The sequence below is a fragment of the Bombus terrestris genome, chromosome 6 (genome assembly GCF_910591885.1).
Source record: "Bombus terrestris chromosome 6, iyBomTerr1.2, whole genome shotgun sequence".
Taxonomy (NCBI): Eukaryota; Metazoa; Arthropoda; class Insecta; order Hymenoptera; family Apidae; genus Bombus; species Bombus terrestris.
The window spans coordinates 9,707,663-9,731,847 of NC_063274.1; the positions used below are offsets into that span (position 1 = coordinate 9,707,663).

General features: G+C 37.4%; 1 protein-coding gene and 1 long non-coding RNA gene across 6 annotated transcripts in view; one reads left to right on the forward strand and one right to left on the reverse strand.

Annotated features, from left to right (window-relative positions):
* The window catches only part of LOC100647898, a 413,467-nt gene that overhangs the window by 350,812 nt on the left and 38,470 nt on the right, over window positions 1-24,185 (forward strand). The window contains exon 1 of one of the 5 annotated variants that reach the window (XM_012309455.3): window positions 18,614-18,782. The exons of the other annotated variants lie outside the window; for them this stretch is intronic. The gene's annotated coding sequence lies outside the window, so the exon portion shown is untranslated. Of the gene's footprint in view, window positions 1-18,613; window positions 18,783-24,185 lie in introns of those variants that run through there. 5 annotated transcript variants of the gene reach the window in all.
* On the reverse strand, window positions 14,137-19,204 carry LOC125385304. Its single transcript, XR_007224389.1, has 3 exons — window positions 18,890-19,204; window positions 18,383-18,626; window positions 14,137-14,762 (listed from the first exon to the last, which is right to left on the reverse strand). It is a non-coding gene; the product is annotated as an uncharacterized LOC125385304 (long non-coding RNA).

A 24,185-nucleotide genomic window follows, 5' to 3' on the forward strand; every position in this document is an offset into this window, starting at 1 on the left:
GCGCGTAAACCTCCAACGATACTATAGATGAGAAATTACGATCTGTCGAGAAAAAATGTTATCGCATCTAATCGATTCGCATCTCCTATGATGATGCTGAAAGATCTTAATCGATTGCACCTGCAAGTGATGAATTTCCCTATTCGATTACCGATAAGATTTATAGATCGTGGTATGTTAAGAGTAATGATACAAGTACCGTCATACTTCCTATAATTCCATAGCAGGGGAATTATGGATTGATGCTATATCGCGTATTTGCATGATCAATGTTGACTCATGTTCAAACTTGCTTTGAATTTATATATAATTACACGTGACGGGCAATTTCAATAAACTGGTTATTATTTAGATTATTTAAAGATATATTGTAATATTTCAAGTCGTTTGTACACTACTCTTGATAACTACTTTCTAGAAAACGGTGTCTCTCTCATTGGAAACAGCGTGAAGTTCAAAGAGAACGAAATTGTCGATTGTTCGAATAATTCAACTCGTTAGAGCAATCATCGACAACTGACAAATCAGTTTCCCTGCATCTAGGCCAATTTAACAGAATTTTTCTGGGATGTTCATTAATTTCAACGTACTGTTAAAGAGAAGTTCTTGCTCTTTTTTCATCTATAAGAGGCCAAGTAAATGGATTCTACTCTTCACGGCACATCAGCCGCGTTTTTAAAGCACGTAACACAGACGAGATTGCGGGCCGTTGCTCTTTTTTTCGTCTGCTTCCGTTTATCAATCTGCTTTGCCCGTCTTTATCCTGACAGTATCATAATTGCCTTCATTGCAATTAGTTCCAGCAAGACCCCGGGAAGCCAACGATCCTGTAGTAAAACGCAAAAGCAAGAACGGTAATGCATCGATCTCGAGCAAACATAATCTCCTCGACAATCCCATCGCCATAGAACAACGTGATTCTCTATTCGCTGTTAAATGACCGCAATTACTTATTAGGAGAATCGTATGTGCTACTACACTTGAATTTAGACGAAATGTCGTAGATGAATGAACCGTTAAAGAATGTTATTTATATAGTAGGAAATACCTCGATACAATAAAAAACAGATAGTGTTTATATTAGAAAAAATGTATTGGGAAATATTCTAAAGAAAATGTTCTATACTTTGTATAAGACATTTTTCCTGAGAAATTTCCAAATCACGAAAATATTTAAACACTTATAAAAACATTTTATGAATACTTTCACGAGCCACTATATATCCAATTGTATCATACAACATTTCCATACGGCTTTTTGATAAAGCTAAAATCAATTCCACAAACTCTAGCAACGTAAAGTCTTGAAGTCGTTGTAATCGTGTCTTAACATACAACTTATTTACATATAGTTGATACAACTTGGAAAACTTTGTAAGTCTTAACCAAAATTATTTATAGCTGATATTCCCTTCCCAGGCGATTAATTTCTACAGTGTCGTGTACGAGTCTGGAAGCGGAGCAACTTTTCGCAACAATTCGCCCGGAAGTAGTTCGCAAGTTCCGTGCGTGTATCACGCGGCCTATACGTTACTCGCCATTTGCAGTACACAATTGCTACGGTGGACCTAATTTCGATGAGAAGGTCGATAGGTTCAATTGCTGGCCTGTGCATGCAACACCACGCGCTCCTCTTGCTCCGCTCAGACGTTCGCGCGTTTCGCCAATCTGCTGGCTTATCGTACGATATATCGGCCCACGTCTCGCATACGTTAAACAGATCCGCGCGATCATGGTTATTTGCTGAACTCGTTCACCGAATCTATCGTTTCTCTAATTCCATGACCCGATACAGACGTTTTCCCTTGGAATTGCGATTGGGTTTAACGATACAATCAAACAGTATGAAACGAAGTCACAACAGATCTTTGTCTTGTACATAATATGATGATCTTTTAATAGATATTTGATTAACACTTCGATTAACACAAGCATTGAGATGTCCGTTGGGACAAGAAGAAAGATTGCTTACACTGGCTTAATATCTGTGTATCTTTCTTTACTTTTGAGAAAAACGCATAAGAAATCAATCAATAGTAAAAGCAGATCTCTGAAAATCTTCCAAAATTTGCAAGTATTCAAGACAATTTTTAAAAATAAATTTACATAACTAGAATATCAATCGAATTTATTCGCAAGAAAGAACAAATATTTAAAAGTAGAAACGGACGTATCGTATCGGCAGAAACTTTCGTAATAAACTACACAGAACATCGTGCTGCTCGTGTTTGTCGAACTCTTTTTTGATATTAAAATCGTTACAGAAAGCACGATATTACTGTTACTTCATTCTGTAACGGTACGTTCGTTCGCAGACAGCAGCTGTTCGGATATTAGCCTTAGCTGGAAAGGATTTGCGGATGACCTGGATAGTTTAATCCGCCCAGTTATCTAACGGATAGAAGAAGGTCTGAAAAACCGTTTAACAGATTCATTATACATCTTCTTCTTGTTTAACTTACTTGCGATATCATATTACAGATATTTTTAGAATTAAAGAAACGCTTCCCTGTCTTTTGGAAAAAGTCTATTTTGATCTTTTCTTATATAACAGTAAGACATTGCATTTTTCAATCATGTCACGCATTTCATAATACAATACCGTATTCTATCCACTCTTTCGAAAATAACTTCTACCCCCACATATTAAATTGTCAATTACGTTTTCCGAGTAACGTCCAGAAAGGATTCTCTCTGTCCGACTAAACGCGATAACGACAAAGTTTTCAACTTTTACGACCTTCGCAACTCCAGCTATATGAAAGTTCCATTCCGAAGCTCTATAAAAGGGATATACCTTCCGGAAGTCAAATGTCCAAAGATAAAATCAATGGTCGATTCAGACTTGGTCATTCGGTAGAACAATCGCAGCTTATTGTCAGCTTGATATTACTTGTCGCTTCGGTTTTAATTCCACCAGAAACGATTATAAACCAAGAAATATAACAAGAAATATATACTACGTCCTGAATATTTTGCCTTCTTGAAATATATAACAATTCTAACATTTCCTCGTGAAAGCTGTTCCAATATTGGCAGAAATGGAAAGAATAAGGAACACAAAGAGAAGAACGTGGACTGGCATTCCATGATTTTTCAATCTCGTTTTAAAAATTGGCAGGGAATCTCTGTTTCTTTGGTTACTTACTCCTCGCGATCTATCCTTAGCCGGATGTTATTAACTTTTGAATGAATCGACAAACATTGAATTATATGATACACGGACCTCCAGGTTCGGTCGGTGCATTAATAAAATTGCGTTACATTCACCAACGCGTGTTCGCCGACCTACAAATTAATTACGCTGAATTATTACGCTTTGAAACCATGATAACAATAAATATCGCAAGCATGGTTCAAACCCCTGCCGCTTTAGCAGTTAAATTTGCCACTTACGTTTTAAAATGCAATAACATATTATTAATTATCATATCCGCGTCGCACGTTTACATGGCGATCCATAGATTACCGGCAGCGCGACCGGATGCTCGCAATTGCGATTTCATCCTGCTCGTTCCGAAACCTGTTCACCCGCGATTTATCTCGATAACGTCGCTTGATAATATTTCCAATCACGGATGCGTTAAAATATAACGCGTTTAGTGGTATTTGAATTCACAGTGCGTCAAATAATAAAATTCGGAATTTCGAACGTGTTAAATGACGAGGAGAATTATTTTATGATAATGAGAAATAAAATAGAAAAATTTGAATCCGTACGTTTGAGATAAGGGAGTTCGTAGTTTTTAATGTGCCAGTTATTTTCACGAATGCCACATATTCTTAAAATTCTATACATAGATAGATTATTATACTTCCACATAAAACCACGAACCATTATGTATTATATGTATGTACCATTAGACATACCATGTTCCTTGATATCTAGAAATCCTAACTACCTAACGAAACGATTACTCGATATCAAACGATACATCGAGATACGGATATGGTTTATACCCAAAAACTCAAGCTATAAAAATAGATTGCAACAAAACCCATAGAAAATTCTGTATTGTCCAGAAACATGTCAAACGAACTTGATATCCCACTCCTGCTTAGGATCTCAGACTCATTGCATATCTCGAACATCTCCATATTTCCCCGTGCGCATGACCAAAAACAATGAGCACACAACGCCCAGTAAAACAAAAGGAAAGGAAATAAGAAGAAAAAAAAGAAGCTTTTATATAGTAGTTGCGCGATACGTTGTACAATACCACGAATATTCATCGTTGTACGTCGAATTCCTCCCATTAAGAAAACGAAGGCGCGTTCCTTGGAGAATATCATACACTCGCGCGTGCGTCGCACGCGTATGTTATACGTTCGACAGAATTTTACAGCAAACAAGAAGTATCGATACTTTTATGAACGAGAGCATTGGTTGTGCTCAAACATTCACGTGTCTCCTACTGATTCTCTCTTACGATGCATCTACGATATGGAGGGGCATAGATATTTCTGCCATATCCGTGTTATTCAAGCCTGTAGTTCGTTCACAACTAATGGCTCGTGTTCCACGATCTCTTTCCATCGCAGCTAATATCGCGAGTGCAGTCGTTTCTCGTTTTTCACCGGTGGTTGGTGTCTTCGACGTTCAAACTGACGAATATTTAGTGGACGGGGCGGTAGATACATTGTGTTCGCGTTGGTTCAATATCGGGTTATACATGGCGGGTGAATTGTCAGTCAGAAATGTAATAGTCGTGGAATATTTTATGACGAATATTATTGGACAGATTAAACGCGTATGTTAAACCGAAAGAACGAAAACACGTTATTGTGCTTTGTATAATGTCAGATGAGACGATTTAAAAGCATCCACAACGCGTTGTGATTCTCTGAATTCGCAATGTTCTAGTTATTTTTCTACCGCATAAGAGTTTCTCATCTTTGGACCTACCATAGTATGTACATTATACTAAATCATTTTGCATATTAAATAGCATTTATAATTATCCAATTGTAAAAATAAATTCCAAATTTCCATGAAACTCGGGATATTTGTAGTTTGCTCGTAACGAATGTTATTCCGAAATATTCAGAAATAGTTTCAGAAAGGTTCATTGAAATTATAAGTTAAAATTTGAATATAACCACATAATATTTTCTGCGTTAATCTTTGACTTTGGAACAGCTGGCTTCAAAGGTTGACGTGTTTTAAGGTACTCCACCATGATCACACGATATCCGATAGTACACCAGGATTGAATAAATTTAACAAACGAGTTCGGTTTTTGAGCTTAAGCTCTCTGAAATTCTAGTGGCTAACTATTTCTTAACTGGTATCCCTCTTTGCTTCGAACCGGCTTTACCATAGCGCAGAGAGAAGGTGGACTAGGAAAAAGAAGCAAAGGGAACCAGTAACCTTGACAATCTAATGGAATTTCGATATTATACAGTATCGGTTTCATAGCACGGCGTACTCCATAATCTGGCCGATGCATAACTACACCCACCGGTGTATCGGAGTTTCGTCGAACTTCTCAGAATTTTACGAGATTAAATATTCGAAGCCGGGTCAATTGCTGCCTTTTACCTTCTCGAATATCGACCCTAACAGCTTCGATCTCTTTTTTTCTTTGCCACAAAGGTATACTATACAGGATGATCCATAAATGCATGCATGTACTTCAGACGATGAATCTACGCATTAATATAATTAAAAAGACGTCATATATTATAGCCGAAGCATGTCTTGATATCATCTAAAGTTTACGAACATCGATCTATATGAATCAGGCAGAACTTCAGGCTGTCGTTATCTTTTTCGCGAGTTCGTTGTTGTTTTAGAGGCGAATAAATAAAAATTATTTCAAAATTTTGCATAACATCAAAATCATCTATAACTTATAATCCAAGATACATAGGACATATTTTCATACGACATCCTTTTATTTATATTAACGTGTAAATTCATCCTCTAAAGTATTTTTATACATTTATGAATCACCCTATCTGATATTCTTTCGTGGCTTCTTATACTCTTCGCAAGATTTTATCTTCGACTTTGCGCCGTATCCCACATACTACTATATCAAAGATCAGAAAAGAAACCAAGAAAGAGAAAGCAAGGAAAGATGAAAACCCTTCGCACCCCGAAGTGTTAGGTTCCTTTGTTGCCAGACTCGACTTACACATACCTTTTCCTAATGAAATAAACAGATCGCACGTTCCGCGGTCGAGTATCTCTTTAAATTATTTTGTGCTTTCATATCACGCGCCCATAAGGATCCTAACAAAGTAGCATTGGGTCTCTCTTGGATGCAAAAGAAACGCGTTGTTTATGAAATGCTCGTTTCTCTCGAGTGGCATGTCTGCGCTACACGTAATAGCGAAGTGCTTGTAATAGTTTCAATTTTCCACTTCCTTTCAACTGGCATTCTCTAATGAATGAAAAGGGGTCTTGTTTGCGCAAATAGCGACGATTACAAAGCTATGCCGTTGTTGTTACTCACACCAACCATCCGGTTTGCCATAATCGACCATCGCTGATTCGACGTGTCCCACCGTCCGTGAAATGGAATAAACAGCCAACGAAATTGCATAGTTTCGCACGTTCATTTCGACCGAGGGTTCAGAGATCGCGTGACGTTTTGCATTTTCGACTATGAAACGTTGAATCGCCTGAATGAAGTTAACGCGAACAAATGTGGAATTTGCATTTCGTTGTTCGCCGTTTTTGGAACGGATCAGCAGTCACCGGTTTGTTCGTTCTCTTTTCTGGAATTGCCGGAAAGATACGAGACGAGTTTCCGTCGTTCGTCTTATTCCTCGTGGTTGCGCTGATTAGATTGCTTACGCTTGTCGCTTTTCATACACGCTGCTTCTCTTCCTGTTGCATATTTTCACGCAGAATTTATATATACAAATTTTGAGAAGGTTCGTGTCAGTGTATATCATCTTTGTAGAAAAAGATCCAATCTAACTGTACATCAAATGTATATTTGGATCCACGTTGCACAATAAATACGCGTTTAGTTCGTTCGAGAAATACTTATAACAATGTGAAACAATAAAAAATGTTCTATTAAATAAAATTACATCCAAGTAGCAGCTATGTACCAAATTCGTATTATTAATTCATCTCTTTCATAATACGCTCTTTATATGCATATTTTATAATTACACCTTCATTTAACTCAATCTAAAACATCTTAATCTAAAATACTCCAATCGAAGGCGAAGATAAATCACGATATCGAAAATACTCTTCTCCCTTTCGATCCCAATCAATATGTACATCACAGCGAACGAGTCAAGACATCGCATACAAATCGTTTAAAAGCGCAAACTAGTTTGCTCCTCCTTCGACCAGCTATTATCCCCACATTCCCTTTACGTTCTGCAAATAGAGGCCCGTCGCAATCGAGTCTTTATTCGATTGCTCTGATGGTCTCTTCGATGGTCGCGGCTGACTAGAACGGAGCAATGTGTTTCCCTCAGACGTGTTCTCGTCTGGCCGCGTTTTCACAGCCGTTTATTTGCTCGCTAAGCACGTGTGCGTGCGTACACCCACGCGAGAGAAAAGTCGCGTGCGACGCACGTGTCTTCGACGCCTCGCGATTCGCTTGCAATGCAAGTTGCACACGAATTGCACGCGAGTTGCTGACGAATGTTGCAACGATTGTGTTATTTCGTTTTGTCTGGCGTGTATTTATTTTCACAATATTAGAACCATCCTCTGCTTGTCTTGTGAATAATGGCAACGAATGGAGAACGAAGAATAGCTGGTTCTTACGTCTGGCCTTTGCGATGAAATGTATATATGTTTAACGCCGATGTGTTTTACTGATGTATCTATTCTGATTGTTCTAGTACGTATTTTGGAAAGATGATTATTGAAAGTGGTATTGTTTAAGCGATTGTTTAAGAGAACTTGATGTAAGCAAATTTAACAAAATTAAATCTAATTGTGGAATTAAATAGTCTGGAAATTTGTTATTGAAATAACAATTGTGGAATATCGATCATATTTTTTTAATATGTGGTAATTGAAAGCAATGATTCACTATGACACCGAGTTAACTATTCCGCTGGAGATATTGTAACCGATAGATCCACAGATACCTTGTACATATTTGTATTAAAATTTTTAACGTGATCGAAAGCATTCGGTAATCTCTTCCCAGCACCATTTCCGCATCTTCGCAATTGTTCCGCAGTCGAATTCCTATTGCGGCAAAATGAGCGCGTGTCCATTCACCGAAGGATGCGAGTAAGAACGCTTTTCACCGTTCGGAATCCTAGAATCTCGTTGGACAGTTGCACCAATTTCAGCCACGACCCGGCCATTACCGCGACTCGTATAATACGCGATTCGCATTCAGTCGCGATCGAACGATGTAGCGGCAATTTCGAAAAGCAGAGCCGTGGTCAACGGCGCTCGTTGTAATTTCAAGCGAATCTCGCGGCGCATAATAAAGCCACTTAGGTGGATGATACGACGCAAACCATCGTGTGTCATCGTATCGCGTCTGTGTTGCGTAATGGCCAGAAATAGCACAGACGTTTCCGTTATAATTTGAGTTGGATCGCAACTGCTCGGTCACAAGATTCACTTACGAATCATTTTGTATTATTTTCGTAAATTTTCTTTCGTATAATAAACGTAAGTAATAGTAAGATAGCATACATATGCATTTTGTCTAGCTGAACATAGAGAAGTAATATGCATATATGTAGTTAGACAAAATTTACCTTCCTTCGGCTCATTGTCTTTTTTTGAACATTCTCTTACGAACCTAGTTTCCTTTCGAGCATTTCTCTATTAATAGACAATCAACGGCTCTCTCGTACTAATTAGTAAGATTTAACAAGAATCATAAAAATTTAAACTGAATTGAATTTAAAGAATTTAAGATACTTAAAGAATGTAATAGAGATCGTCCGCAAATAAATTTTCAATTAGTTAAAAGCAGTTGGTAATAATTGAATTTCGGCATTGCTTTATCCGCATGCCAGATACATTGCGCTCAATTATGACCTCAATGCTCGCCTATTTACGGATATATTATTTATGTTGCCTCGAGACGATTTACGCTATCGTGATTTATTCAATCGTTAAACGTTACAACTAATGCTAATTATCGTTTCATGAACTAGTCACCGACGGATAATTTATTTAATTCGTCCTACCAATGTTCTCGCGGCGCTATTGTATCGGTTTCGATAATTTCGCTGATTAACGTTCGGTCACGATGTTATCTAGTCAACGACACGGAACTCGCCGAGCACCCAAATCGATTTGTCTTTATTTCACAAAATAACAGAAGCATCGTGAAATTGTAACCGAAATTACCTGTACATTACCCATATAGCTACATGCTATAGAACGCGTGTCCAATTAATTCTATTATATACCATTAAAATTACCATCTTTTAACACGCTCGTGTATTTATAAATTGTTATTTGTATTTAATGAATTCAGCTAAGAAATTCTTAATTAATTCTTATGATTCTTATTATTAATTCTTATTATATCGGTAATGTTGAAAATTGTTATTTAACCGAATAGTTTCAATATTCGGAAATGGCAGTGCAAATATTAGAGTACGACTCTCAACAAATTTGGAAAAACAATTTCGAAAGAACAATTTGATAGGAACGAGCGTAGTAGCAGCTCTGTAATAGAATCTAATAGAATGTGAAAGCGATTGTTTATTTTTATAGCTTGCGAAGTTCGAGGAAAGGAAGTTAAGAGATTTCTATGTAAAGTGGTGCGATCCAAAATATGCAAAGTGCGATGCACAATATACAATGCGATTTCAAATTGTGACTTTTCCTATTCGCTAGTAACTACACTATGCATATAAAATTTCGAATTTCACTATCAAAAAATACTTTATTACTTTCTTTCAAATGATAACGATAATTTTATAACAATACTATCAACAAAACCAAATCGCGTTCTGAAGAGCAGACCTCTATATTTTTGATCACAAAAATTTCAAACTAGCAAACCGCAAAGACGATTACCTCAAACTATCTCAAACCACCTTAAACCCTCTGGTTTCCACTTCAACCCCCAATTTTCGTGTCTCCTACTCGTTTCCTCCTCAATTCGCCGAAATCGTTGCTGGAACCCGTTTAATCCCTCGCAAGCCCAATATCAACCTTCTATCAAGCAGGTCCATCGTGTCACGGAATCGTTTTTCTTTCGTGCTTTACACGCGTTAAGCGTCGAGACACGCATTTGCTGGCGGGGTATCCTCGACACTGCTGTTTGCGAAGGTCTCGAAAACGTGAAAGGTCCATGGGACCAGATACTTACGAGACCGCAGACGATGATTGACATCGTCATTAAGCCGAACTTCAAACGCACCCATGGCTGGTACGCGCGAACCCGTAGGCGACCGAACCCGTGTACACGCTCGTCGTGCATCTCTTGGCCCATGCGTGTGCATGATCGCTGGGCGAACATTGGCGCGGTGGTTGGGACGAGGTTGAAAGCGGAGGAAAGGAGATGGCGAGCAGCGATGGCTATAACCAGGGTCAGAGCCCAGAGCAGGCTACGATGGTATGTGGGTGTTTAGGAGGAGAAGAGGGTAGGGAGGAGCAAGGGTGTTCTCGATATGATTAATGCTTAGCATGCGTGCTCATATGCGGAGGACAGCTGTGAGTGACTTGCACTCCGCCCAAACGACGTCCGTTCGGCCAATGCAGCTCTGTGTGCACTCGTACGTGCGCTTACGTACGCGCGCGCCTCGATTCGCGACGCCGCGCGATACTATGTCCCGAATGCGCGACGTGTTCGACACGTATTAACTCGTATTACATCTATGATGCGGGATAGCTATTGCCTCTCACAGTACTGACACCTCCACGACGACGACTCCACCTTCTCCGTCAACCGCACGCACGCATGCCAACTCTATACCAACAGTTTCGAGCTTCTCTTTCAGTAGCGTCTCCCTGTGCATGTAGGTATGTGTCATTCTCTCTCTGTCTTTGTCACTCTAGGACCTACAGGCTACGGGTCGTCACGCCGAGATTGTATAGGACGGTGAAGTACCTGTGCGCGGGTACCGATTTAACGCGTCACCTATTTACATGTTGACGTCGAAAGGGGTCAGCGTGCCGTTAAAAAGCGACGTTTACGTACAGCGTACTACTACGGGTAGCTCGGTTCTCGTTAATCCGGCTGTTCCCTGTTGGCGAACATACAAACTTTCCCTGGTCGTTCGTTGACCGACCTTCGCGCACCGTGTACACTTTTGTTGAGGTTTTTCCCCGTTGTTTTCCTCGGTCCTTTTCTCTCCTCGTTTTCCCTCTGTTTTTTACAGCTTTGTCATTTTCACGTTTGGACCTTTCTTCTCCTCCTTCCTTTTTTTTCTCGTTTTTGTCTCTCGTCGGGAGAAAGGCGAATGATTGAAACGGCGATGAAAGCAACTGGATTTTGGCACGCTTGCTGGTTTCGGTCAGCAATTTTTATTCAATTAATTTGTTAGATGAAGAATGATTTAAAACTGTGGAAAAAGGAATTTACGGTTTTCCTGCATGATGCTATTAAACTGCGTTCTAGGCTGTGGTATGGTTTAAATATTTCGCATCTGAAATATTCATTCCATAACATCATAACGCATTAACATTATTTGCAAACTTAATTGAATGATGATACTAATTCTGAGATTTGAAATAAATATATAATAACTCTAATAATCAATTAAGATTAAGAAACTCAGTTTTTCTCAACTTCAACTTTTTTCAAAAACGAGAGAAATATACAAAAATCTAAACTCACTGAAGATTCTACTTATTACTTAAATATATTATAATATACATAATATTCACCAATTTTTTATATGCTAATACCACACGAGTAACTACAGCACATAAAAATATTCTTTATCCTCCCGAAAGTATGATGATCCTGAACCATCTTCGCTCCACGGTTTAAAAACACATTAACCCATGAACACCTCAATTTTATATCCTATAAACGTTTTCCACCCCAGAGCACGCTACCTAACTCTAACCTAATATCGTGCCTCGACTCAACTCCTTCTAATTATTACGTCATAATTAATTCCACGGCCGTGACATATTAATTCCTCGTCCACTTAGATCGCTTCACTCGTTCTGCGTTTTTCTCTTCCACTTAACCAGCATCGAGAGTTCGTACATTGCATCGCGTCGCTGTCGTTGTACCCATAAATTATATCGAACGAACACGTAGCAACGAAAAGGCACGAGGAAGGAAGGCTCGCGTAAACTATTAATCGATATTCCATTTGCATCAACTTCTGTGGGACACGCGTCGCGTCGCGGGTTTCAAGCACGATGCGAACGAGCGACTTTTTTCTCCACGCGCGTTATTACATCGGTCACGTAGCATTAACGATCAAGGAACATTGCAATGACTCGCGAAAATATTCGAACACCTATGTATGTTCAAAAGAGTAGAAGACCGATGATGTTTATAAAAAATTGAAATCTGCCCCGTCACGTACATCACCCTTTTGCTATGAACGCATTTTTTGCAAAGATTAGAAATTAAAATGACAAGATTTTAATTAAAAATAGAAGATTTGCATTTCTCCAAAAATCATGAAAATGAAACATCGGTTATTTGAGAATTGAACAATCGAGTATTAAACGTGTATCTGCGTAATGATATTAAGAAATGACTAAAAAGTGAAGTAGATTAGCCTGATTTCTGAGAAGCTCATATAATACAATAGACTGCTGAAACGTGCGTGACGTTCTCGCACGACAGAATTCGCTCCGCATCGAGTTTAAAACGCGGATGAATTCGCTTTGACTACCTTTGGGCGCGCGCGAACGCACAAACTCGAGAACAAACGAGCCCCTGTTTCTGCCAACACTTTCTCGTGGCTTCGCTAGAGTCTCAGATGGAAAGATTGTGCCCGTAATTACATTGCTGGTTGTTTTAACGCTGACGAGGAAAGGGAACGTGCGCGGCTCGACAAGAAATGATATCGATCGTAATTCAAGAGCGCGCGGGAGTTGGTCGTTACGCGATACAAAAGAACAGTTTTACGGCTGTCGGGGTTATTACCTCTCTCGTCGGCTTCTTTATGCTACGCGTCATTAGAAGTCAAATGGAACGAGAAATATGGGAACGGATAGTGGTCTTCCGCAAAGTAGGCAGTGCTTAGAGATCGGTGTATGATTGAAGAACGTATGTGATGGAGAACGATGCGTGGTTTCAGGTTACCTGGATCATTAAAATATTTTATTTATTCGTTGTGTATATTAATCTTTTTATCTTTGTCTTTTATTGTCTGTACTCTTTAGTTTGAATTTGACTCTGAAGGTTATTTAAGCTTTCTCTATAAGTACTTCTGCTATAACGAAAAATTGATTCTTTTAGTAAAATTATTATCGACTACTTGATAATTGGGCTGTATATTGTACATTCGTATTTAGTTTCCTATTATGCACTCGTGAAGTTGCTACAACAAACGAAAATGTTGTACTCGAAGCAGATTATATAAATGTCGGAATATACGATTTAACGTAGCGATTTTTCATTAGAAACTGAATCTCAAAAAGAAGACTGAGAAATGCCACCGACAATAATGTTTACCAAGAGCTGTTAGTGAAAATAATACAGAACAAACGGCGAGAGAAATAACGTTTCAAACGAAAATAAGCCATTTTACCATTATTCATTGTTCGACTAAAATAAAAAATATAAGGGAGACGTGTGAATGAGTTTTGTACAAGATAAACGTTATATATTGTAAACTCAGAAGACTGACTCGTTATAAAATATTTTTTGGAAAATATGGTCAAGGAAAATATTTTTTTATTGCTCTGTACTCATCCACTAAAATTATTCAATTTCTGCTCGAAACAGTTTTATCTGTCATCAGAAATAAAGGGGATTATTAAGTTCTGTTTTTAATGTTATGCTTTGATTATGGTAACTAGGCCAAGCTGTAACTTTCCTGTAATTGGATAAGAGAAAAGAGAAATTGGCGAAAAAGAAATTTGCATGATGTAATAATCCTTATCATGCTGCAACATAATTCTGTTACAGCAATTCTTCATTAAATAAAACTATGTAATTTATTTGAATAAATCTATTTTACAGTTATTTTGCGTCTTATAAAATACTATCTTATAAAATACTATCTTATAAAATACTATCTTATAAAATACTATCTTATAAAATAGATACAAGTGAAGATACTTTAATGCAGAAAATTGTTTGCGAAGCATTCGTTATTGATTCTCCTCCCTTAATTTCGAAATAATGAAGCAGTTTTGTATATCAGTTCTCGGAAGTTGTTAGTCATTTTGATTATGAAATATCTCATACTCATGTAATATTCACTGCATCTAATTTCTCCAATTTTTTATAATATTCACTGCACCTAATTTTTCCCATTTTTTGTAATATCCATTCCATCCAATAAAATACTTCATTTTCATGGAATGTTTAATGGAACTATTCTACTCGAGCAAGTTAATAAAAAGAACTAAAATCCAGACAGTGGAATAATCATTATTATTACAAAATAGAGAATTATAAAAAATAATCGTATATCCTAGATCGATGTAAAGATACAAAATCCTGTTAATTTTCAGCAAAAGGATCTAGGTAGATTTTTTTTTTTTGTAAATTGAGACGGAATTCGTACAATGTGTATTGTTCCATTGGTACCGGACTGACACGGTTATCTGGCAGAATTATGTCATTAGGCTGGTGAAGTAGGCCATCTTTTTCAAGCACAGAGCATCCTTGGAACGGGGCACCATCCAGCATGACTTACACCGCCAACATAAACTACACACAAAATCCATTTAAGCGTTTTTGAGTAAAAAGTTATTCGTAAAAATGGAAAGAGTTTCAACAAACGTGGGATACAAACAGCTCTCTCGAGGAGGTGGTTCACAATACGTTCTAGAAGAATAGGAAAAAGGAGAAAGAACGAAAAGGAAATAGAAATGGGAGGGGATAGAAGGAAAAAAGATTCCACTTTATTCTTTCGTGTTTCTCTGTATTCACTCTGCGTTCTCGCTCGATTGTTTGTCGTGCTTGTTTCGGAGATTGATTCGAAAAGATTTACAATCCCTTTATCCAGAGATTGTTGGCTGTACGTGTATATGCAACAATGGCGCACGATAGTTCCGTAGCGAAAGCAAACGGAAGCTGGTGATACTTGTTTGTTATTAGCAATATCTTCGAGAAGTTTTCCACTTGCTTACCTAGGAAAAAGATCGATAGAGCGAATTTCGCGAGGAAGGATTATTTGTGCGTGTTTTACTCTTTTCCATTTTTATTTCTAAGATGAAATTAAACAACGTCGATGTAGATATAAATATAGTTAATAAAGTGTGATAAAGCTAACGCGGAAACGATGAAACGGACTCTCTGTTCATTTCTATTTAGATGTTCCATTTAAATATTCATAGAATAAAGGAAAATATAACATCTGATTTTTCCCTAAAATAATTGGATTTTATGAGTTAATAGTTTCTATTGTAGTTCACATCGCAATGAAGCTCGACAAGCACTTAAACAATAATAAGGGGAACTCAACCTAGAAACGGTAAGAAGCGAAACAAAGAAACGTGATTATATGTTGTGTATAACATACTGGATGGTAACTAAGAAAAATTATAACCAGTCACCAATGCTGCTTCAAATCATTCATCCTATGACATGACTGAGTACCGAGAAAACTAAAAAGCATGCGGTCATCGGATCTGTACGGTTTCTATAGTATTTTCCAGAATGCGAACAGCGCGCAATGGAACTTGAATACGTAGTTATAAAAAGTCGATGGCCAGTTTCGACACGAAGTATCCATTGTAAAGGAATTTCCTACGGTACATTAGCGTCACGTCGGCACAAAATGCTTGAATGTCAACAGATTTTTCAATTTTATCAGCAATTTTCCAAATGATTTATAGATCGACTGCTGAAATCACAGAGTACGTATGGTACCGATAATAAATCTAATACGACAGGTGTTTTAACGACGCAGCCTACATCTTTCTTTCTTTTTCTTTCTTCAAACGTCTACAAAGGGAGGAAGTTGACAAATTGATAAAGCTGGACAAAAAGTTGCGCAAGCAAGGAATTAAGAGGATGGATATTGATCAATTTTTAAATAGCATATAGCATTCGGTTTCATAAAAGTGATCGAAGATATATCGTTTTATATCTCAACGTTGAATATCGACTATCAAGGAAATTAGAATAGGAGTTTCATAGACAACCATGAGAGGTTATTGATCATGTCGACAAATATTGACGATGCTTTCCACGTTGTTATTCCCTATATTTTCGATCTCTGAAGTATTTATGGTCATTTTACTTGCAAAAAATATGATGCAGATGAAAACACGTGAAAGCACGTAGTGTTCTTACAAAATGTGAAAAAGCTTTTACAGAAATTTGACTAATTGTAAAATGGAATTAATTCGAGTAAATAGCTTGCTATACATAAAAGTAACATTTAATAAAAAGTATCATCGAATATCAATAACATTTTAAAATGACGAAACGTACCTTATATCTTATATAAAATCTCAATATTCGAAGCTCTTTAACTTAAATTTAGAAAAAGAATTCTTTGAGTCAAGACGCGATTCTTCACGTATATTGAAACTGGAATTCTCTAAAATTGAAACTACGATACATTTTTTAATAAAGTAGCGAAACAAATGAACGAATTTTTCCTCAAAATCGAGCACCTCGGATAGGTTATTTTCTCTGCCACGAGCATGCCGTTTCGATCAACGGATAAAATAAATAAACGATGGAAAACGTGACCGCAAGTCGAATTCAACGAAACAAAATCGGCTTTGCTTCCTCGGTTAAACAGCACAGACGACGATCGTGGAGAGATTTTAACTGCAAAAAAAAAACAACTTTGCCCCCCCCCCCTCCTGTGTCGCCAATTCATATCTTAAACAATAATCAGACACACGCTACGCCGAAGAAAGTATTTTCGCAAAGGAAGCATTTAAAAAACTCTATGAGACCGTGTTTCGAACAAACACAAAGCTAGAACGAGATACGTTAGGGCATAGGAACAGAGGAGGAAAGAAATCAATGCTTTCTGTACCCTTTTTGCTTCCTTAGCCGCTTGCTAAAAAGGTCTTAATTTAATGACGTGTTTCTTTTAGCACCTTGCTACCTCCATTGTTTCTTTGCTCCCACACTAATGATACAAAACGAGATGAAATTCTGGTTATTTTTGAAAGCTATTTCTATTGAATTTATTCATTTTTTTTTTTTTTTTCGACGGCTTTAATAATCACTTTATAAATTAATCGTAAATTTATAAAATAAAATTGGAAACGGTAAAGAGGAACATATCGGATTGGTAATTATTCATAAATTTGAGTAAAGTAATAAACATAAAATCATAAAATCAGTAATAAACATAAAACCGTGTTAAACACTCAAAACTCTGGTAGAACGTGTAATAATTTTGCTGTTTATTATATACTGTCATTTGCACAGAATGCAAACATATATACCTCCATACAAAGGTTACCAGGCTTATATATATGTATCCTTTGTATAGAGGACAAATAACGGTTCAATGTGGGTTTCAGAACCCAAACATTGTTCCAATTAAATTATTGAATTAAAAATACATTAAAAAGGGATAAAATACAATAAAGATTATATGAGGGTATTCCTACGTGGGTACTCGGGCAGCGTCTACCGTCTATTGTTCATTTGTTCCAGTCGGACTGGAGCAGATGCCGCGTCACAAAAATGATTGTAACTCATAACATAATTGAAATTTTGAAAAATCCTTTTAATGGCATATTCTTGAATGTCTAAACTTTGGAAATATGAAAAAAAATTCTTCGATTTTTTCAAATTTGTAGACTAGAATACCGCCTTAAACGTTCTTATAGGCGACACCACGTAAATACACGCGTTACAACGGCGAAAATAAACGGAGAGTACTACATACGATCTGCGGTAAATCTATAGCTCACAGACAGAAACGCTAATTATAACTGGTAAGCTACAGTCTACTAACTTTCAATGATTTTTAGTTTTATGTAATATTTACATTTGTGTAATTTTTAATTTTATGGTATTTATTTTTGTGGTTCTTTCAAAAGTACTCTTAAAGACACCGTACACATTCAAAGTTTCACTTAATTAATTTTTAAATAAAGTACGTAATAAAAGTAACACATAATATTACCTTCCTTTATTTTTTTAATTATTTGAATATTTTTATGGGATCCTGCAGTCAATACTGCTTATATGACAGAATAATCACGCATAGATACCAGTTACAGAATTGATTATTGCGACAAAAGCAATATATATATTTACTCTTAAAAACACCCAAACGTTGTCGAATAAAAGTGAAAAGACTAAAGTGTAAAGAGCAGGCAACGGTAAAATTTCAAGAACTACCCTACCTCATGTCTGTGTGGATCTTATTTATGGTTGTAGACCTTTGCGACCCAGGTATCGGCAGGAACAATAACCAATCAATTAAGTGTACTTCTACCTCTTCGTTCAAGCACCGAGGAAGAGAATTCCTGTCATGGTGACTGTCTTCGAGAAGTAAACAGTTCCATTCTAACGTTAGAAGTAGGAACATAGATACATACGTAGATGTTTTCAAAGTAAGAACGAAAATACGTCCAAGAGTGTGCGAATCTTGAAAACAAAAAATATTTACGATCGGTTGATGTGTGTTGATGTGTTGTATTACAGTTTCTTTTAACGTGATCGTTAAAGTCATGTGTTTATTTGACGATAAATTGAACGTGAAAAGATAATCTATTCGACATTTAAAAGTGCATATAAGAATATGTAAGTATTTCTAAAAAGTTAATTTTATTTCAAAATAAACATGCAGATGTATAAGTGTATTCTTACAGATATTTGAACATAACATTTTATAGAAAATTTCGACGTACAATAGTACTTGCTTGTTTCGAAAACTTCATCTTACACCATCTTATTATATGACCCATAGAAATCCGTGTCAGAGAATTCAGAGTATACAGCGTGTTGGTACAAGTCCGGCTTTGCACGTGGTGTGGAATATCTGAATAATATAGTTGCTATATTGTGTTTAAATTGCGGCAGTATTGCGTCTGACTTGTGTTTGAATATTTGACGTACGTGCCGTGTGTTTTCGTGTATATATATAACAAAACGTTTGGATAGTATAAATCAAATATAACGTACACTATACATGGCTGTTACGGAAGGTGACTTATGTTCCATTTGAATGTTTGAATTGTGAATCTGCTGGACTCGTAAGTTAAACAAAAATATTCCTTTCATCGGTTCACGTTGAGAATAATTCCGAATAATTGACGTACTAGTACCGGAAAGCAGAATTCCTACGGTCCATTAGATTTATTGCAATGTTATTACGTTAGCGTGAAAAAGTACGACGTCCTGTAATATAGAGAAGTGTAAGATAAGTGGATTACAAAGAACCGAACAGGAGGTAACGACTGGAGCCAATTTTCCGATACTCCTAATTGACGTTCGTTTAAATCAATTAAAAAAAAGGAAGCCTCGTAATTGGCTGAACCTTAAAATCTGATTTCAACCGCGTAAAAGTGGCTGGAATAAAAGTTACTTCACTGGCTTACTATACTGGCTCTACCAGGTTTAATCACATTTTTTGTTGTACTTTTAAATTGAAAAAATATCTGATAAGTAGAGATCGATATTTGTAATATTCTATTCTCGGATTCATCGTAACTTTTACTATATTAATTTTCATTTTAATTTCAGTACAATAATCTAACATAAACGCTTAAAAGTACAGAAATTAATAAACAGAAATGTATAGAAATTCAAAGTATAAAATAGTGATGCAGGAAGATTACTTTTTCAAAAGCAATCCAATATGAAAAGCAGAAATACTCTTATAAATATTAGCCTTCTGATATAATATCTCGGTTTACAAAAATATCCTTCTCATATACAACTAATATCTTCTATTTCGATACTAAATTCCATCTTTGAAAGTAACTATCACGCTTATCCCAAAAGGTGGATTCATTAAGATAAAACATGAATCGTGCAGATTCAATAATAATCTTCAATAATCCGAATTACCGTAAATCCTGATAAATTTCGAACCATTTAAATTAATTTCCTGGAAAAGCAAATCGCATTAAAAACAAGCTCTAACGGTCCATCGATATTCGTTGATCCCTTTGACGATGATTCGAAATAAATTAAAGGTGAAATCTCATCGAGAGGCGTAAGAAAGAGGAAAAAAGTAGAGTAGGACGAAGGCAGATTACGTGAAATCGGGGGTATCGCGGTGATCGAATTCGATTTGCAATGTACAAGGATCGGGTCGGGAGTCGGGCCAATTGAAAATAGTTCGGTTTCAATCCAACCCATCTCGGAACTTCCCGAATGCTCCTGAATAAACACTGACTTTCTGTGCGCGAGGCTGAAATCAATTCAACGGAACAACCGAGGCGTGTTAAAGGTGGCTTGAACGCGACAGAGAAAACGGACGCGGCCATCCACTAGTCAGATAAGGAGGTAGAGCGGGAAAATTTGAACGGAAGGACCGCGAGAAGATCGAAGAAGAACGAAGTCAAGAACCGTCGACGCGTTCTATCCGGTTGAATAAAAAGCATCGCGTCGGCCAAACGAGATGGAAACTTACCGCTTCTTCCGCGCCCGTCCCGAATCGCATTTCGGTTTCGCTGGCAGGGAGAAACCTCCTGGAAATCTTGTTGCGCATGCTATCGATAATGCATCCCCCTAACACCGACTTACTGACGCAAGAACCAATGCACTCGTGCCACTTCGTCGATTCTCACGCGGTAAACTCGCGTAACAAATCCCTCCATTCACCGGATAACTGGTGGTACGATCCTTTCTTTTTGGATAATCTTCGAATTGGATGAAACGGTTCGGATGAAGATATAATAAATTCTGTATTTTTTAATCGACTTCAGTTTTAGTTGAGGATTCTTCTAATAATGTTTTTGGCATAAAGTAAATTTTTTTGCTCGTGAGATTTGGTATCTCGATGTATATTAATCGCTATTTGATAGAAGAAAAGAATCATATTTAATTAAAAAAAATAAATCCTTCGAGACGTAGAAGATAGAATACACAAAGAAACATCTGTGCCATTCGTTAAATATTTGCGAAAGCTCTGCGAGAGCCAAAAACGATATCGAATAGTAACTCACGTTCTTTAAATTATCGAAACGTAGAAATACGTATCGATATCATTGAACATGCTTGCGATCGACGCGCTAATTTAATAATCCAAAAAAGGAAGAATGGAACACAGAAATACAGAAAGAACAACGGCGACTCAGGCAAAACTGTTATAGCCGGCGTATTGTTTGGTGTCTAGCAATAGAAGACAGCTCGCACCATTAGACCGCGTTGTGTTTCGACTCCGACAAATATTTGCCGACGGTGAAACAGGAAGACTGACATAGCACGCGTCGTGCACACAATGGAAAAACCAGCGTTGCTTCGCGATATAAGGATCGATAGCGTGTCGGTTATTTATATCATGCTCGTTAATCCATCCCGCGATCCGTCGTGCGACCCGATAATGCGTATAATTCGACTATCGGTAAATCGTTGCCAAGGTTGGTCGAATAACCGCGCGAGATGGACGACATCGAAAAGCGCGATGGCAGATCCGGTCTGGTAGCCGACGACACGAACATCTGTAACATGCCCGTGTTGCGAAGAGACACGGGAGATATACGACCAGTTTCGTGCGATTGTCGGATTCTGTTCAAAAGTGAGGGAAAATTTGTTCTACAGAAGCGAACACGGAGGAAAAATGTTACTTGTTAAAAATTCCACCGACTATCATATCGTATCGTATAAACGCAGTAGAATATGTATATTATTTTATTTCTGGAAGTTATTTTGACGTTTATTTTATTAGTTTGCGTATAATACCTTTATACTGACTGAAATAAACCTACTATATTATTATTCGAATTTTCTTTTGTTTTTGATATTCTTCCTCGTTGAACCTGATGCCGAATTTACACTATTTCGAGGAACCGACAGATGGACGTTGCTTTCATCTTCGTTTTGTACGCGACAAGCGAAACAATGTAAATTCGACTTAAAGTACACGATATTTTCTCATTCCTTCGTTATTAGGTACATCAAGGACTAATAATGTCTCTATAGTATACAATAAGTTTAATTATTTTGTGTAAAGTTCGAGATTGAAATAAGTCGTCGTTGCCTGAAAAAGAAGGTTGAAATAATCTGAATGGACGATGGACTGTCAAATAACAAACGTCACTGAACATGACTGATCATTTGAGTTTAGCAAAGGCATGACTTACCAAAGGAGTTGCTTTTACACAGAAGCTTGCAATTTCTGCTCGCTTTGATTCGTCGAAAGGGACACTATCGTACAACGTGAGACGCTTACTAATGACTGGTTCCTCAGAGACACGGATCTTTCGTGCTTCTATGCTTCCGAGTTACATCGTTATACTATACAATGCTTGAATACTATACAATACTATACTATACAATGTTTTTAATGTTTTTACGCCGTTAATTTTTGTACTTTTTTTTGCAACAGCATGATGCTGTTTTAGCTTCCATATTACACCACGTCCCAATTTTTTCCCCGCCTAAAAATATCGTGTCACATATTGCACGATTTCTCATTTTTTCTATTTACTTCCGAAAGATTTTTATGATTTCGAGACATCATCTTACCATTTTTAATTCCGCTATAGCGGTATAGACGCATTCTCCGGAACAATGGAAATTAAAAATTTCCTTACTTCTGCTTAAACCAAACTTCGCTAAACTCGTACTTAATGGAGCAATCGTGTACTTTAATAAAAAAATTTCCCGTAATTCGATGTATTTAATGGTGTACTAACATTACATATTTTCTAAACATTATACATCTTCTATTTATGCTTAATACGTGACGGACAAACTAGAAGAAATATTCGACTCCTCCATTTGCACCTTTCAAACATCCTCAACATAAATCATTACGACAATGTTGCTTATTCTCAAGAAGATTCTTCTCCGCTTATACACATATACTGTTCTCCCTATTTTGACGTTTATTTCTTGCATGCCTGACTATACTCCACAAAATTTCCTAGTTACCAGCACACGATCATGGCCAATTCGGATGTAACTCGAATATACTCGAATATAACATCTCAACATTTTCAACGGACGAATAACTAAACAGCGAGGAAGAAGCATTTATTCTTCTTGCTTCCTGATGGTTATGGGTCTTGCGAAACTCCTGCAGCGCATAAGTATGCATTTCTGCAGCTTATTACACGTATAAAGTATCCGATTTAACGTCGCTTTATCTTTCTTTCATCCCTTCCTTTCGGTCTTCCGGCGCCGTGGCTGAGAACCGTCGCCGGCCGCCAACCTCCTTCTTCTTCTGCTACGTTTCGTTCGTTCCGCGGTTTCGTCTCGCTTTGTTCACCCGGTTCGGAGGCCACAGCGTGCTCCTCCTGACCTCTTTCTTCCCTTTTCGTACCGGGAGAAATAATTTAATTCGTATTACGACCGTTACCGCGGCAAGAAAAGCCACATTGTCGGCGCGTAGATGTTCCGCATTTGAAATCGAGAGAAGAAAGAGGAATTCGTTGGTTGGTTACTGCCGTCGCTGCTACTGGCTGCTGCTGGCTGCTTGGTTGCTTGGTTGCTTGGTTGCTCGTTGGTGGCTCTTTTCACGCGGCGAAGAAACAGCCTGAAAGAAAAGGCTGCTGCGGTTCTTGCCTCGTAATAGACGTTGCAAACCGAGATTCTCAGAATTTCTACTGATGGAATATGTCGAAAATAGAGGACTTTTGAATAAGGCTTTGATTTCGTATACTGGGCTGCTCGTGTGTTTGTAAATGCGCCAACCGCCACGATAAGGTTTTGTTTCGAGGTGTGCTCTTTCTACCTCTCTCTCTCTCTCTCTCTTTTTCTCTTTCTTTCCCTGTATAGATCCATGGCTTGAAAGAGCTTCTTGTTGTTCGAGTTAACTTAATTTTCAATTTTTTTTTCTTTTTGGTCTCTCTTTCGAATTTTTAAACAAAGGCACAGACGGCTGACAAGACCGTAGAACTGGCATCTTTGTTTCAAATTTTACTGCTGGCTGTAGGCTATATCGGAGAAAATGAGCATAAATATGGAAGAATTGCTGTTTGAGAAAAATATGCTCTAAGAAATGGGAGTTTGATGTATTACCCAAGAGAAATA